The 18,822-nt window shown below is 32.9% G+C and overlaps 1 protein-coding gene across 4 annotated transcripts in view; it reads right to left on the bottom strand.

Annotated features, from left to right (window-relative positions):
• Positions 1 to 13,950: 13,950 nt before the first annotated feature.
• Positions 13,951 to 18,822, bottom strand: part of LOC107635031 (uncharacterized) — a 40,083-nt gene continuing 35,211 nt past the window's right edge. For all 4 annotated transcript variants that reach the window (XM_088485149.1, XM_088485147.1, XM_088485150.1 and 1 more), the window contains exon 11: positions 13,951 to 16,328. The gene's annotated coding sequence lies outside the window, so the exon portion shown is untranslated. The remainder of the gene's footprint in view (positions 16,329 to 18,822) is intronic.

Below are 18,822 nucleotides of genomic sequence, written 5' to 3' on the forward strand. Positions count from 1 at the left end.
ATAATAAATAATATTATGTTCATTGATATCATTATATAAATAAGGTTCATCATTAGTTTCTCTCTAAAAAAAGTAGTCAAGGTGTTCTTTTCTGAATAAATTTAGAAATTATACTTTCTGAGGAATAAATGTCTCTATTTTATATCATTGTTGGTTCTAACTTTTTTTTCTCTTCCTCCTTTCAGAAAGTTATTACAGAATCTTTTGAGCCATCACTCTTCTTCTCGCACTATATCCTTGTTCCTTCTGATGTAATTTTTCTCCTCTTCTGAAATATAATGTTTTAATTGTGCTATTTTAATCTCTTTTAGCTGATAATTCTGTTTGTTTTTAGCTAAATTCTAAGAAGCAGGAGCAGAGGATGCTACATCATCTGGTGATAGAAAAGTAGCGAAGGGTGGTCAAGCGAAGAAGAAGTCAAAGAAACGTCATGGGTGAGTACACTCCCAACTGTGATATTAGAATACTTATGTGGTATAATTTTTATTATGATTGGAAGTTGATATCCCTTAATCTTAAATTGAATGAAATCTATTGTTAATTATGTATTTGTGTCAGTAATGCTATTTTACATAGAAATTATAGACTAATATCTTTGACATTAGAAATTTGATACATGAATAATGGTTTAATTTTCTAAAAATGAATGGTTAATCTAAAGAATAGGAATAGAGAAGCTTTGATTACTCTAAGAAATCACATTAAGTACAACGTAATTTCTATGAAAGGTATATATAACACAGTACATTTATAAACTTGGTTATTCCTATTTCTTCAATTCTTATAATATCATACATTATTCTGCAACAATATTGCATTGTAAATTCATATTGATAGTGATACTATTATACTAAAACTGAAATCAAATTATAACCTATATAATCCTTCATTATGTAGCTTGTAAAATTATGATTTTTTTCACACTTTTTCTAATCTTACTCTAATATTTAATTATTGTATATCTTTCTTAACTATAATATTATTTTACTCATGGCTCTCAGTTGTTCATTATTTGTCACTAACAAAATCTAATTTCTCTAATTAATTACCATATAGAGAATTCGCAAATTTGTCTGATATTTAAATAAAAGTTATTAACTAAATATCGGATTTCTCATATATGTATTCATTTATGAATTTTTAATGTCATCATTGCAAGGGTCACATGCGGTTTTTCCCTTCCATATGCACGAGGTACAATGGTAATGAAAATGATGTATGTATCTTCAGGATGGAAAGACATAATGAACCAATGTGTTATGTTGCATTTATCTATGCAGATTTTTAGTGTAATTTCTTTTTTTTTTCCTACCAAGTATAGGAATAGTACATTCAGTAAGGGATGAAAAGCAATTAGTGTGTTTTCATTTTATAATACCCAAATCTATAAGATTTTATGGTGACACATGACATTGTTCATATAATTCTGTTAAAATTTTGATTAGTATTTTCATGAATGCAAATTTGATTTAAAATAGGAGCATTCATATATTATTATGACAAAACATTCTTTTTTTAATTTAGTTTTTCTGAAAAATAATCATAAATTATTGTATCATTAAGTTCAAATTATTTATTTTTGTGCATCCCACGGGCTCATTCTTTAGTTAAATATGAAATAATAAAAATGAGTAACAATTTGGTGCCAGGTATAGTATTGAGCAAGATTATACTGTTCCACAAAGACCTTAACTGGTGGCTTCCTTAGACCACAGGTAATCCAACTTTCTTTTTTTTTCTTTTTTTTTTTAATTTTTTTAATCTCCTTTTTTTATGAACTTTTTTAACCCTTTCTTTTATTTTCCTTTCTCTTTGAGTTTGTCTCAATTTAAATTAGGGTTGCATCTATTACTGCATTTTATGTTGCCTCAAATTGCTAACTCTTAGTATTTTGTTTTGTCTTTTATCCAATTGTCCACTCACGGATTGAATTTTTCTTAATTTATTTCATTAATAGTAAATACCTATGACTATGATCAAAGATTACATCACCATTTACCTACTGCATATATATTTTAATTTAGGAAAAGTATCGGTAACTAAGTGTGTAATCAGTCAAGAATTAAACAATTCAATTTATTATAATTATTAATAATTAATTATAAATTTTTAAATTAAAAATTTAAATAATTAAAAACTGATTAAGTAAACCTAATTAAAAATTATAAAAAACTTCTTTTTCCACATCTGTGATACAAAAATTTCGAAAATACATTAAAAAACATCTATTTAATATGAAAAAAAAAATATCATAATGCTTAACAAAAGAAATATCTATATATATTAATTTATCTTTGTTAAGACGGGTTTCGAGATTCAGTTTATTAGAGAGTTGGTAGAAATTAGTTGGATTCTAATTAGTTCTCTAGCAGAACTCTTTAATTTATTAGTGTTTATCAACCTTTTTTTTATTTTTTACACAATATCGAGTACAATAAAAAAGCATTTATAATATTTAATTATTTAAAAGCATACTTGGATAAACAATTTTGTAATTAATTCTTGATTCGATTTTTTTAACTACTGTATAAATAATCAAAGTGTTTGATACTATGAACTAGAAGAAATCAATAAAAAATTGTTTGGTAGGAATCTCAATTCTAAAACCACACAGAAAAGTCTAGGGGCCAGCAGATTTGTTAAAATTTAGCCAGTACTTAGCTAGCAAAATAAAAATGAATGATTCTCCACCATTAGATGAAATCTCACACCATTAAGTACACTATTGATGGCTAATTGATGGCTACAACTCACAAAATCTGCTGGCCCCTAGCACTCCTCTAATTATAATATAGGAAGCTTTTCACCTATTTCAGTGTATTCTTTGGAATATGACTATTTTATTGTTTGTAACCAAGCAGATTTAGTATAAAAAAAATACAAATAGTCTAGATTTAAGAAAAAAAAATTTGTGGAAATTCACAAAGAAAGTGTAGTGTGGATATGCAACTGTTACATTTTTTGGACCATTTTTTTTCAAAGATAGTAGGTTATATTTTATAAATTATTGAAAAATGAAATACAAAGATGTCCAAAAGCAGGACAACATAATAAAAGGTAGGAATTTTCCAAAAACACTACACTGAAGATATTCATCTAACGGTGTGTGGTCGAAAAACAAAGAAAAATCTTAAAGAAGAAAGAATGATAAATCAAATTGAATGCAACTAAGAGCTTGCCTCATGAAGATGACGACCTAAACTGGGAGTTCTTTGAATTTCACAGAGCAACTTGACAGAGCTTGCTAGAATGGCAGACGGCATTGAAGTAGAACCTTCAAAAATCAACTGGTTGCGAGCTTTTCTGCAGTTCCAGCAAATGATGGCAAGCAATTGAGGATTATGATCAGCATTCTTCAATGGGTTAAGCATCTCTGTTGATGCAGTCCACCATATCCAAAAGTCGTTAGGATTCTGAGGGGGAAAACAATCACGAAGATAACTCTGAGAACATACATCTTTAATTCTAGAGCAATCGATCAAACAATGAGTCACTGTTTCGGTTGCTTCATGACAGCAGGGGCATATTGGTGATATAGATGGGATGCGGTGATGAATCTGAGCAAGCACTGGAAGCCAGCCATGGAGAGCTTTCCAGATAAATAGCTTAATTTTGTGAGGCAAGTTCAACTTCCATAGATCAATCTACGGCTTTTTCTGCTGCATATAATTAGGGCAAAGCTCCAGAGGCGGATGGTAAAATAAATAGCCAATTCTATAACTTGAAGCTGTATCATATTGCTTGAATTTGTTCAAATCTCATTGCAATTTGTCCCTACTCTACTGAATTTTAACTGACAAAATCCTGTTTGCAACGTCTTGGTAAAATAATTCTTGAATGAGATTCTGATTCCAATTCCTATCTTCAGTAATTAGATCTTTAACTCTTGGAACCAACTCAGAAATAGCATGTCTCTTTGGCATGTCAGAAATCATTAAAGGATACGGAGGAGGCAGCCAAGGATCCTCAAAAGTTCGGATATTCTCTCTAGTACCCACAGCCCAATTAAGACCTTTTTCAACAATCTTTCGGCCTTCCAGTATGCTCCTCCATCCCCAAGAAGGTAAGACTCCATTTTCTGCTGTTATAGCATTACCATTGCTAAAGTATTTACCTCTTAAGATTTTGGATAATAAAGAAGTAGGCTGTATTACGAGTCGCCAAAACTGTTTGCCTAAAAGCGCCAGATTTTGGATTCTGAGATCTTTAAATCCAAGGTCTCCTTCTTTTCGTGAGTGAGTCATAGTGTCCCAGCTAATCCAAGTCATCCGCCTTTCAGAACCTTTTTGTCCCCACTAAAACTGAGAAAGTAGAGAGTGAATTTCCGAAATTAAACCATCAGACAACTTGAAGCAAGACAATGTATAAATAAGAATAGCTTCTCCCACTACTTTAAGCAATACGTGTCTACCACCTGACGATAGAAGATTGCGCTTCCACCCTTAGATTCTTTTCCGAACCTTTTCTTTGATCATACTAAAATAAGCCCTTTTTGATTTAGAGACTGTAGAAGGCAAACCAAGGTATTTATTCTGAGCCCTAATATGATTAATATTCATAGAGTTAGCCAGTAGTGTACGAGTAGTGGAGGGAGTGTTGTGGCTAAAGAATACAGCAGATTTATTAAGATTTACCCTCTGGCCACTGATGCTTTCATAAGAATTCAATAAATGCAAGGATATTTGAACATGCTTCAGGATTAGCCTTACAGAATAAGATGGAATCATCAGCAAAGAGGAGGTGGTTGACCTTGGGACATCGCCTATATATCTGAAGACCCTGAATTAGTCTGTTTTGTTCTGCCTTGTGTAGCAAGAAGGAGAAACCTTCTGCACAGAAAAGAAAAAGATAGGGAGATAGATGATCTCCTTGTTGAATACCTCTATTTGGTTTGAAAAAACTATAAGGTTGTCCTTCCATAATAATAGAATAAGAAACAGTTTTCACTAATTCTCGAATCCACATGATCCACTGGGAGTCAAAACCAATCTTCTCCAATATAAACCAAAGAAAGTGCCATTCCACCCTATCATATGCCTTACTCATATCTAATTTTAGCGCCATTTCATTTTCGAGTCCCCCTTTTTTTGTTCTTCAAGTAATGCATACACTCATGAGCAATTAAGATATTATCATAGATTAATCTGCCTTTAATAAAAGCACTCTGTGTAGGGCTAATTAATCTATTCATCATACCCTGAAGTCTATGTACAAATACTTTGGAGATAATTTTGTAAAAGACTGAAGATAGGCTTATTGGTCTTACCTGAGTCATATCTTTAGCATCAGAAATCTTGGAAATAAGACAGATCTGAGTGTGGTTAAAACCCTTCAAAATTCTGCCCCCTGAAAAGAAGCTCTTAACTACTCGAAATACATCACCACTAAGTATATTTCAGAAGCTTTGAAAAAATTTTGCTGTCATACCATCGTCTCCTGGAGCACTTTGAGGATGAATGCTAAATGTTACACGTTTCACTTCCTCCATAGTCACTGGTCTTTGAAGCCTACGGTTCATGTGAGCTGTAACCTTAGGTTCAAAATCAGTAAATAGAGGTTCAGGGTTCTCATGACAAGTGGAGGAAAAGATGTCCTTGAAATAAGATTCAGCCACAGAACCAATACCAACATTTGAAGTAGCCATTTCACCATCACTGCCAGTTAGTTGCCAAATTCTATTTTTTTGGGTTCGATTTCTAAATTTCTGATGGAAGAAAGTTGTATTCTGATCACCGAATTTGAGCCATTTGACTCTAAACTTATCTTTCCAATAAGAATCCTCATTTTGCAATGCTTTTTCAAGTTTGTCCTCTATTTCTGAAATAATGTCGCCTCCATGAATTCTTGCTAAATGAAGTTCCTCTAATTCAGACTGTAGTAAATCAATCTCCACCTTCAAATTAGATCTGTGTTCTTGCTGCCATCTGACAATCTTATGCCGACAAGACTTTATTTTTTGAGCTAGGATATACATGGCTGAACCATCAATCTATTCGTGCCAAACCTCTCTAACAATCTGCCTTATTTCATCATTGGAACACCATCTTTCTTGGAATTTGAATCGACGTTTAGATCTCTCAGTTCTCGGATTAGAGTCTAAGAGAAGAGGGGAGTGATCCAAGCCTGATTCTGACAATCTAAGAACCATTGCATTGGGATAGAGTTGCTGCCAATCAACTCCTATTAGGAATCGGTCCAGTCTTTCCTGTATCAACTCATCACCCCTCCGTCTATTCGACCAAGTGAATGGTCTTCCGATCATACCAATATCAATCAGAGAATTATCATCAATAAAACTATTAAATGTTTCAATAGAAGAAGGAGATTTAGCACCCCTACCTGCTTTCTCCAATTGATTAGAAATGGTATTAAAATCACCCATTAACACAACCTTACCATCAAACTGTTGGGTGACTGAAGTTAATTCAGCAAACTGAGCCATTCTATGTTGATCATTTGAACTGAGATAAACACCTAGAACACCATAGGGATCATTAGAACCAGCTGTCAGAACTGATACCGTAATGAAGAATCTACCATGCTGTAAAATTTGAACAGTACAACCATCCCTCCATGTCATTGCCAAATCCCCTGATAATCCATCCGGATCCACAATAAACATTCCTTGAAACCACAAGATCTTAGTTTTCCTTCAACTTGTCGAGATTAATTTTTTGTTTCACAGATAAAACCAACCTCGGGGGAGTAGGATTTGCAAATCCCTTTAAGATTGTGGATTGTCAGGGGTCTCTCCAAACCCCGACAATTTCACGAGAGTAGTTTCATATTTCTTTGGCTGCCACTTGAAGGCTGGCACCCTCCACCGTCATAGCATCAGAGACAATATCATTGAGACAAATTTTCTTTGAAATATCTTCAGTACCATTACCTCCACTCCTCCGTTTGAAACCTATCACAGACTTTCTGGCAAGTTGTTTCAGGTTTGGCTTTTTGTTCTCCTTTTAAAGCTTGGATATGATGTTGTTATTGTGTTGGACATTATTCATGGGATAGGATATCTCCAATAAAGCATTAGAAGAAGAATTAGTATCAGTAGCCATACCTGTGTTTTCTGATTCACCCTCATTTTCTGCTCTAGAACCTGAATTGGCAGCAATTTTTTCATTATTCTATTTTTTCTGATCATCTTGCACACTCATTTTTGAGAAACTATCAAAAAGTCAAGCAGGTGGAGATTTTTTCTTCGGTTGAGCTGGAATAGAACCATCCTGAGGTATCTATCTTTCTTGATATTGTTTTGGGTAGAATCATCAATAAAACATTGGCATTTCTTAGATTCATGCCCCAATTTTGCACAATAAGTACAGAACACACCTATACGTTCATAGTGTACTCCAATTTCCAACATTTTCAGATTATGATCAAGCAATTTCAGTGTATCCTTCACTCTTTTATCACCGTTTAGTTCCATTTTAGCCTTCATTATGCGTGTATCTTTGCCTCTAACTTCAAATAGAGCAACATCTTCAATTTGACCAAGTCTCCCACCCAATTTTCGGCTAACCTCAAGAGTTTTGTATTGTTCAGGCAATCCCCAAAATTGTGTCCATACAGGAAAAGAAGAGATGTGATTATCCTCCATGTTTATTGACTGCTTCCATCTGCGAACATGAATAACAAAACTCTTGAATAACCAAGGTGAACCCCTCTCAATTTGAGTCACATCAGGGTCATTCTCAAAGAAAAATTGAAACTGGTTCCTAGATTTTTCGACTACTCTGAATTCTTCTGGTTTATTCCATATTGCATAAAGAGCTCCTTCCATGGTACCTACGGAAAAGATCTGATCTGAGAAAATTCTTCCGGACAGGCTCCGTGTACAAGCTTGAATTCCTTCAGAAACATCTTCATAAGCTAAAACGATCAAGTCATCCTCCTGATCTCTATCAATTATATGAGGGTTCTGAGTCTCTGATTTGTTACTCATGGTGTAGAGAAAAACAGAATTGGTATTTAATAATTTCAGAGAGAAATAAGATATATGGAATGAGTGAATTAGAAAACAGAATGAATTAAAAGAGGAATGAATTGGGAGCAAGGTTCAGAAAACCGGACCGGTCATCAAACCGCTCTAGCTACTGGTTCACTGGTTTACTGGTCCAACCGGTTTAACCGATGGTTCAACCGGAAAAACCGTTTTAAAATAAAATAATAAATAAATTATAAATAAACATCTTAAAATATAATTATAGTATAATATAAATATTAAAATAATTTTCAAATTTAAAAAACTACCTTAAATGTCATCAATCAAATTCATATACTCTTATTAATATACAAACTCAAGTTAAATAGTATAAAGAAATATCAAATATTAAATGTCAATATAAAGATTTATCAATCAGAGAAGTGGTTAATGGAAATACAAAACAATCAGAGAAGTGGTTAATGGAAATACAAAATAATCAAAATAATGCATGCTTTTTTTCTCAAGGTGTGATAGAATCTTATGGCATAGGAGAGGCCTTGACCAATTATCTTACGTTCGTGGGGGGAGTCAAGATTCTTTGATCAAGTGATCATAGACCTATGTATAGCATATTCTCAGCAGAAGTTGATCAAAGAAGCTCTAGTGGCCAAAACATTTCAGCAAAACCAGCATTCAACATTCCAAAACCAGCAAAACCAGCAACTATAAATGACCATAAGTCTCTTTATCCAAGTCAAAATAAACAACTATATTTGAACTCAACAATCAGCCTTCAGCACCAAACATTACAAAACATTAACCAATAATCACACTAAACCTCCAACCAGCAATTACAAAACAGCAACTACAAAATAGCAACAAACATTGTACATTATAAAACATTCCAAATCAGTGATGACACTAAACCTGCACCCAACAACCAGCAATTACAAAACAGCAACAAACATACAAAAGATTACAAAACATTACAAGAAAATTTGAACAAAAATTTCAGAAATTTCAGGAGCTGTGTTTTGTTTAAACTTTGAAGCAATGAAGTGCTGCTACAACTTGAATATTTGACTAAATGGATTTAATTCAATTAAAATTTCAGGAACAAAAAATAAGAATCTTCTTATAAAATTGATTTTCATTATTGGTCATAGCGGAAACAACACTCTTTCCCATCATCCTTCATTTCGTTATTATTCCGATAATGTGAAGATTACAATCAAATTAGCTCAAATTTCTTTAATAAAATGAAAATATGAGAAACATGTCGACGAAAATGAGCTGCAACCGAATAATCGAATCAAATATAATTATTATCACAAATATAGGGTATGATAAAGGATGAACTAATATTCAAATAGTCACCATCACGATTCGCGATTATGGGTCCCTTGTAATAAGCTTTTGATATCCATTTAGAATTTCCATCAAAGTACTACAACTTTGAATCTACGATAAATGCTTAAAAGCAATCACAACTTCACAAGCTGAATAACAAAAGACCAATACACAAATTTAAAAAAAATGAAAAGCTGATTGAAACAGGGGAAAAAGAAATCCAAGGGTCACTTTCGCTCTCATTCAAGGCTGTGTTGGAATGGAAACAAGCAAGTTAGGGGTTTTTTGGGTTTGACAGCTCAAAATAAAAAACAAATTCACTAACCTTCCACTGACAGCAGGACGACAACGGCGACACGACGGCGCAGCAGCTGGAAGCCTTGAACAGCGAAGTTACCGACGAAGACAGGACGACGTGCCGAGCTAGAAAGCCTAGAAGAGAAGGTATGGCCGTATGGATTTGGGACAGGGAAAGGAGAAGGCCGTGGAGATGCCGACAACCACGGACGGCGGCGGCAGTTCCATTGACGAAGCTGGATTTTAGGTTTGGCCGTCTGGGGACCTTAGGGCTTGAGTGTGTGGGTGTTTGGTGTGTGTGGGGGGTGGGGGGGGTATGCGGGTGAGGGACTCGCGTGGGGGGTGGGGTTTTTTAATTTTTTTTTTTTAAAAAAATGAAAATGACGTTGTTTCTTAAGAACCGGTCGGTTTCCGATCCGGTCCAACCGCCCGGTTACCGGCCGGTTCAATGGTTTTTCAGCAGTTTTAAAAATGACGGTTTTAGGAGGAGGACCGGACCGTTTTTCACGTCGGTTCCCGGTTGAACCGGTCTGACCGGCCGGTCCGGTCCGGTTTTCAGAACATTGATTGGGAGAGAAAACGAAAATTAGGGAACTAAGTGTAAAAGAAATTAAAAGAAGAAAGTAGGAGAAAATGGAAAAGACTTTAACGAAGAAAAGACAAAGAAAGGTGTAACCATGGAGGCGGCGCAGTGAAACCCTAGCAGAGCATGAACGAACGAACTCATGGGGCGCTAGATGAGGAGTACGCACTCCCGCATATTTTTTTGGACAGTTTATTTGACTTGAAAAGGTCTTTTTTTTCTAAAGTAGCTTCAAGCTAGTTTGAGTAGATATATATTAAAATTGTATCATTGGGTGAGTTAAGCTGATGATTTTGTTGTAAGATTTCTATTCTTTTATAAAAAATGAGCTTACATATTTGCTTAATAAAAAAATTGCTTAATAAAAAAATGAGTTAAATAGGACGATTTTAATATTAATATAAACTAAATTTAATTGCTCAAGTAAGTACCACCGTAATAATATTAGTAAGAAAAGTAAACGAAACGAAAATGATCTTAATATTAGTAAATTAAAAATAGACGAAGAAAATATTGAATGAAACAAATATGTCAACTTCACTATTAAGATGTATGTGCAATATTTTTTACTTATATTATGTGTTAGTTTTTTAAGATAACAATATTTAGTTTTACCTTTAATATATTATAAATAAGTAGATAAACAAAAGTAAAGAAACAAAATTTAAAAAGAATGAGAAAAAAAATCATTTTTAATTATAGAGATCTATTTATCATTTATAACCAGCTTTTTTTTTCTTTTATTTCTCTTTGTTTTTCTTATTTAAAATAATATAATAAAAAACAAATCTCAATAATATATTATAAAAATATTTTTAAAGCGATATATTTATGTTATATTTAAATACTATTATATAAAAAAATTAAAGAAGTCATTATATGCAAGGTAAGTATGATTGTCTTTTTAGTTCATCTATACTTATTAAAAAGAAATAATATTAATATTAAATACATTGAATAACCTAAAGAAAAGAAAGTAAAATAATGTTATATATCTAAGTCTTTTTATTAACTAAGTATAACTAAATTAGTTTAATATAACAAAAATTAGTTATAGCTAGTATTATTTAATTATATGTTTCTTTTTTCAGGGATCACATAATGGTTGTTTCATTTGATCCCAAGCCTATTTAGGTGAGAAATGATCATTACAAATATCAATATTTTTTTTTTAAAATAATACCTTAAGATTTAAAAAACAGAGAACACCATTTTCAGCCCTACTAAAAAATTAAATCGATATTTTTCATGCTCCCATATCCATTTATCTAACAAAGATAAATGGATATGGGAGCATGAAAAATATCGGTTTAATTTTTCGGTAGGGTTAGAAATGGTGTTCTCTGTTTCTTAAATCTTAAGGTATTATTTTTTTAAAAAAAAAATATTGATATTTGTAATGATCATTTCTCACCTGGATAGGCTTCGGATCAAATGAAACAACCACTCTGTGATCCTCTGAAAAAAGAAACATATAATTAAATAATACTAGCTATAACTAATTTTTGTTATATTAAACTAATTTAGTTATACTTAGTTAATAAAAAGACTTAAATATATAACATTATTTTACTTTCTTTTCTTTAGGTTATTCAATGTATTTAATATTAATATTATTTTTTTTAATAAGTATAGATGAATTAAAAAGACAATCATACTTACCTTGCATATAATGAGTTCTTTAATTTTTTTATATAATAATATTTAAATATAACATGAATATATCGCTTTAAAAATATTTTTATAATATATTATTGAGATTTGTCTTTTATTATATTATTTTAAATAAGAAAAACAAAAAGAAATAAAAGAAAAAAAAGCTGGTGATAAATGTTAAATAGATCTCTATAATTAAAAATAATTTTTTTCTCATTCTTTTTTAAATTTTGTTTCTTTACTTTTGTTTATCTACTTATTTATAATATATTAAAGGTGAAACTAAATATTGTTACCTTGAAAAACTAACACATAATATAAGTAAAAAATATTGCACATACATCTTAATAATAAAGTTGACATATTTGTTTCATTCAATATTTTCTTCGGCCATCTTTAATTTACTAATATTAAGATCCTTTTCGTTTCATTTACTTTTCTTACTAATATTATTACAGTGATACTTACTTGAGCAATTAAATTTAGTTTATACTAATATTAAAATTGTCCTATTTATTGTTTTATTCATTTAAAGAAAATATATTTTTTTAACTCATTTTACATTCAATTAATTAAATTAAAAATATATTTTGTGACAATTCCAGTTAATATATCATATTTATTTTTTTTTTCCAATAAAACAAATTAATAACACTTATCTTACTTGTAGAATATCATTTTCTATTAAGCAATTTTTTTTATTAAACAAATATGTAAACTCATTTTTTATAAAAGAATAGAAATCTTACAACAAAATCATCAGCTTAACTCACCCAATGATACAATTTTAATATATATCTACTCAAACTAGTTTGAAGCTATTTTGGATAAAAAAGACATTTTCAAATTAAATAAATTGTCCAAAAAATATAACGGTTGCATATTCACCATACACTTTCTTTGTGAATGTCCACAAATTTTTTTTTTCTTAAATCTACACTATTTGTATTTTTTTTATACTAAATCTGATTGGTTACAAACAATAAAATAGTCATATTTCAAACAGTACACTGGAATAAGTGAAAAGCTTCCTTTATTATAATTATTCTTTTCTTTTCTTGTGTGGTTTTAAGAATTGAGATTCCTACCAAACAATTTTTTATTGATTTCTTTTTGTTCATAGTATCAAACACTTTGATTATTTATACAGTAGTTAAAAAAATCAAATCAAGAATTAATTACAAAATTGTTTATCCAAGTATGCTTTTAAATAATTAAATATTATAAATGCTTTTTTATTGTACTCGATATTGTGTAAAAAATAAAAAAAAAAGGCAATCTACCTAATTAAATAAACTGTGTGAATCGTTTACCTGAATACACAAAACAGAAATTTCTTACGTGCATGTGCAATTTCAATTTTATGTAAACCGTGGGAGCTAACCACGGTTTCTAGTTTCTACATAAACCGTTGGAGGCTTGACGAACGGATTTCTCGCGCGATCTAGAATTTTCACAAATAAATTTCCGTTGTAAGTATAGCTTCTAGACCGACAAGAATTCCTTTCGTACAAAAGTTTTGGTTGTCACAAGTAACAAAACCCAATAAAATTTATAACCGAAGTATTTAAACCTCGGGTCGTCTTCTCAAGGAATTGCAGGGAAGTATGACTTATTATTGGTTATAGAAAACAGTATAATTTTTGGGTTTTTAAAATAAGGAACAGGTAATTTAAATGACGAGAAAAAATAAATTAATAATCAATAAAATCTCTTGGTAAGGTATGAGAAATTGAAGTCCTATCCTAGTTATCCTTATCAGGTGTGATGAGAATTGGATTCTGCTCCCACTTTAGTTAACCCTTGCTAGACAAAGGAAAGTCAAGTGGACTAATTAATTTAATCCTCAAGTCCTAGTCAACTCCTATGGAAAGACTAGAGTTATTGGTATACAAATTAATCAGCAAAGAATTTCAATTTCAATCAACAGCTGAGTTTGATAACTCAAGTATTACTAATTAATCAACCAAAGCCAAAAGGGAAGAAAATCTACTCAAATGAAAATAATTTGGATAAATCGAAAACATCAATAACATAAATAGAATAAAATGATCTCATATCTGAAATACCTCAATTTATATTAATTAAGAAAATCCTAACATGAATGGTTCATAAATCAAATTGAAAAGATAAATAACAATTAAAGTAATAGAATAAATAAAAGTAGAAAATAAATTAAAGGAACATTGAACATGTGATTGAAGAATTAACCATAAACTGAAAGGAATCCTAATTCTAAAAATCTAAATCCTAAATCCTAAGAGAGAGGAGAGAGCCTCTCTCTTTAAAACTACATCTAATCCTAAAATTGTGAATATTAAAGCTTGATTTTTGAATAAATGGATTCCCCCACTTTATAGCCTCTAATCTCTGTTTTTTGGGCCAAAAACTAGATAAAAAATACGTACAAGTCGCTGCAATGTCACGCAGAAGCGTCGTCCACGCGTTTGCGCGGATTGCATTTTTGCTAGGTCACGCGTCCGCGTGTTCGCGTCGCCTAGCTTCAGGGCAGCTATGGCAAATTACATATCGTTGCGAAGCGCCAGACGTTAGCTTTCCAACGCAACTGAAACCGCGTCATTTGGATCTTTGTAGCTCAAGTTATAACCATTTGAGTGCGAAGAGGTCAGGGCTGACAGCTTTGCAGTTCCTTCAGCTTCTTGTATTCCTTCCACTTTTGCATGCTTCCTTTTCATCTTCTAAGCCATTCCTGCCCTGTAAACTCTGAAATCACTTAACACACATATCATGGCATCGAATGGTAATAAGAGAGGATTAAACATAGTGAAATTTAAGAGCACGAAGCATATTTTCAATTATAGCACAAAATCAAGAAGGAAATTATAAAACCATACATTTTGTATGGATAAGTGTATGAAAGATTGATAAAATCCACTCAATTGAGCACAAGATAAACCATAAAATAGTAGTTTATTAACCTCCCCACACTTAAACATTAGCATGTCCTCATGCTAAGCTCAAGAGAAGCTATAAGAGAGTGAAGAGGAATGGTATGATGTATGAAATGCAACCTATCTATATGAATACAACTACATGCAAAATGTTTCTTCCTACTTGGTGAAAAGTAAATAAATCTTTCAAGAACAAATATGAAATGGATTTCACTAATTCAAATCATAAAAATGAAGTACAAATAGACTTGTAGAAGAAAATAGCTCATGAAAGCCGGGAACAAAGAATTGAGTATCGAACCCTCACTGGAAGTGTATACATTCTAATCACTCATGTGTTTAAGGTTCGATTCTCTCAATTCTCTACTAACCTTGCTTTCTAAGGCTTGCTCTTCATCTAACAATCAACATAAATTCAATGCACAGATACACATATCAAGAGGTCTTTTAAGGGTTGTAATGGGGTTAGGGTCAAGGTAGGATTGTATTTGGTCAAGTGGACTAAAATCTGAATCCTTAATTAACTTAAACTTTCCACCTAAATTTAGACAATCCATGTAATTATAATACCACATCTAACTATCCATTAACCATGTTTACCACATATTCATGCATCCCGATTTGAGTACAGTACATATGCATTGCTTTCACCATTTATTTTGGGGCATTTTGTCCTCTTTTACTTAGTTGCTCTTTTTCTTTTATTTTTCTCTCTTTTTTTTTCAATGCATATGATTAAGGTATTGAATGCATGAACATATTCTCAACATTCTTTCACACTTTCAGAAAATTCTAACATACTCAATTCTCAAACCAAATGTTTCCAAACCCAATTTTTCCATACTTAATTCATGAGCACTCTCACTAGTCTAAGCTAACCAAGAATTCAAATTAAGGACATTATTGTTTTTCACTTAGAGTTAATGATGTGCTAAAGTAAAGAATAAAGGGATATAATAGGCTCAACATTGGTTTGCAAAAGATAATGAAAGGGTAAGGCCATATGGGTATGTAAGCTCAGTGAAACAAATGCCTCAATCATGTAAGTGCATGCATACATTAAACAATGGAAATATAGAATCAAGCAAGACAAAGATCACAATTTTAGAGAGAAAAACACACTAAAAATAAAATATTGGTTGATAAAATGCAACCAATTCAAACCGGCTCAAAATCTCACTGGTTTTGTGTGTTCGAGCTCAAAACCATGTTCCAAAATAATATTTCTTCAAACAAGTTCAATAAAATTTTTAATTCAAATTAGTGAAATGATATAAAAAGTTTCTTGAAAAAGAAAATATCACTTTAACCAAATGGTGGTAAAATATGCACAAAAAATCAAATAAATATGCAATCAAACATGCAAATGCAATAATGAACAAACAAATAAAGTAAAATGTTGGTGTTGGGAAGAAAATAACTAACCCATGGAGATCAGTATCGACTTTCCCACACTTAAAGATTGTACCGTCCTCGGTGCATTCAGAGATGTACAAGTGGACGGGTTGCTCCAACTGACACTTTTCTTCAAGAATTGTGCAGATGGACTTGTTTGTCTCCCCATTTAGAAGCTTTCCCTTTCCATTCTTTGGTGGCCAGCCTGAAAGAAGAAGAAAAATAAGAAAAAGTAACTCAGAAATAAAGATAAGAAAATAAATAAAGTCTGGGTGGGTTAATGCCAAATAATGAGGGTCTCGATTACATGGTAACTACAACATGCAAGTGAGAAAACAATAGAAGAAGCACATGACAAATCAAGAGTGCAAAAATTTGCAACAATGGGGAAGAGAGTGTGGGTAATGCAAGAAAATATAAATTCATGTCAATGCAAAAGGGGATACGTGTATCATAAAAGATTGGCATTGACAGATAAATAATATTACCCAATTAGAATAAAATAAGTCATGAAGCACCAGAGTAATGTAAAAAAAATATGCAACAGTTGAAAAAGGAAATTTAACACCAATGAAAAAATAATAAACTTAGAAGATAAAAATATGTATAAAATTAAAATGCAGTGAATGAAAGTATGCAAATGCAATAGGAAAAATAGAATGAAAGAGAATAATGATGAGAAGTTAAAGAGATGAAGAAGAAGTAAGTAAGAAAGAAAGAAGAAAGAAGAAAAGATAGAAAAAATTAGGATTAGAAAAGAAAAGATAAGATAATTAGCGATGATCTGGTTAAGTTGTGCGGCGCAGGCGACGTGGACGCGTGGGTCACGCGATCGCGTGGCCTGATTTGTGCTATTGGCGTGAGTGCAGCCGTGCGTTCGCGCAACTCTCTGTTTTAAATGCATTTTTCCAAAAATCTGGGTGACGCGATCGCGTGAATGGCCAAATTCTGAAAAACGATGCAGACGCGTGGGGCACGCGTTCGCGTGGTAGGGCTTGTGCTTCTAGCATGGTTCCAGCCCCACTCCATCACAACTTACTGCCATACACCCATTTACGTCGATTTTACAGGGCCACGCGTTCGCGTGGGAGGCTATTTTTCCAAATGACGCAGACGCGTCATTGACGCGGTCGCGTGGGCATATTTGTGCCTAAGGCACGCCTCCAGCCACGCTTTCGCGTGACTTTCTGTTCAATTCTCTTTTCTTCCTAACGCAACTATGACGCGAACGCGTCAGCGACGCTTACGCGTCGCGTGCGTTTTTTTTATGCAAAATGCAGAATGCAGTATGTAAATGCTAATGCAAACATTATGAACGACACTAATAAAATTAAAATAAAATAAACTAGGAATAAAAAGGAAAGAATATACCATGGTGGGTTGTCTCCCACCTAGCACTTTTAGTTAAAGTCCATAAGTTGGACATTTGGTGAGCTCCTTGTCATGGTGGCTTATGCTTGAACTCATCCAGGAATCTTCACCAATGTTTGCAATTCCAATAGTCTCCGGGATCCCAAATTAGGCGCATACAGCCTTCAAGCAAGTCGAAGCAAGTGACAAGGCCCCAAGAGTGTTGATTGCTAGACTGAATTCTGGGGTCCCAAACCTTGCTTTTGCACCCGTCTTCTTGTTGATCATCATGATTCCATCCGGGTAGCAAGCAATTTGAATTCCCACTAAAGCGGCCAACCAACTTCCTAGACCCATTCAGTTGAGCTTTACACCAACCTTTGCATTTAAACTTTCAGCTTTCCACCATATTGAATCTTGCATGACGACTCCTACCACTAACCTTCTCCCTCTTACTCTTAAAGCCACAAAGAGCTCTGAGTTGCCCATCTGTCTCAAGTGAGCTAATTAAGCTTAGAGATGAAAGATTTACCCACTTGAATGAAGGAATGGATGGTGATGGTTTTGGGGGAGAAGTCTCTAGCAACTTTGGTAAGGTGATTTCCAACTCTATTCTCTTGGGCTCTTCTTTGACAACTTCCACCTCTTTGCAAGCTTCTTCAATATCAACCTCTTCCTCTTGGTAGCTTTCTTCCAATTTGATCTCTTCTTCATTGTTCACCAAGGGCATGGAAGGTTGTGCTTCTTCTTTAATTTCCATGTCAAGTCCAATAGGAGAGGATTCAATTGTAGATAAGAATTCATCAATGATTGAATCCATCTCTTGATCAACCTCTTCAAAGTCTTCAACCATGATATGCATTGGAGGTTAGACACCCTCCTCAACATCAATTTCAAACGTCTTTGAAGGAGGCTCTATAACTTGACTTTCCCATGGAGGTTCAGCATCTCCTAAGTCTTCAACCACTTATTCCTCTTCAATAATTATAGCTTCCTCCACTTGTTCCAGTACAAAGTCATGCTTTGTACTGTCCACTGGAGTTTCTAGCATCTCCTTCATGCTACGTTCTTCATTAGATTGTCCACATGAAGCCATGGAGGTTTCTTGAGTGTCCGAATGTCGGGAAGGTAATCGATTTATTGCTTGATTCAATTGGTGAAGGGTTGCATGAAATTTATTCACTGTTTTCTTGAGACGCTCCTTAACGGATTCCTGAGTTGATGGATATGGACATGGTGTATATTGAGGTGGTGGTTCTTGGGAGTAATTGGGTTGGTATTGGGGTTGCTCCATGTATGGTTCATACGGTTCATAGGATGGTTGGTATGGTGGATATGGGTTAGGGTCA

The sequence above is a fragment of the Arachis ipaensis genome, chromosome B4, assembly GCF_059453495.1.
Source record: "Arachis ipaensis isolate K30076 ecotype BB chromosome B4, ASM5945349v1, whole genome shotgun sequence".
Lineage (NCBI taxonomy): Eukaryota > Viridiplantae > Streptophyta > Magnoliopsida > Fabales > Fabaceae > Arachis > Arachis ipaensis.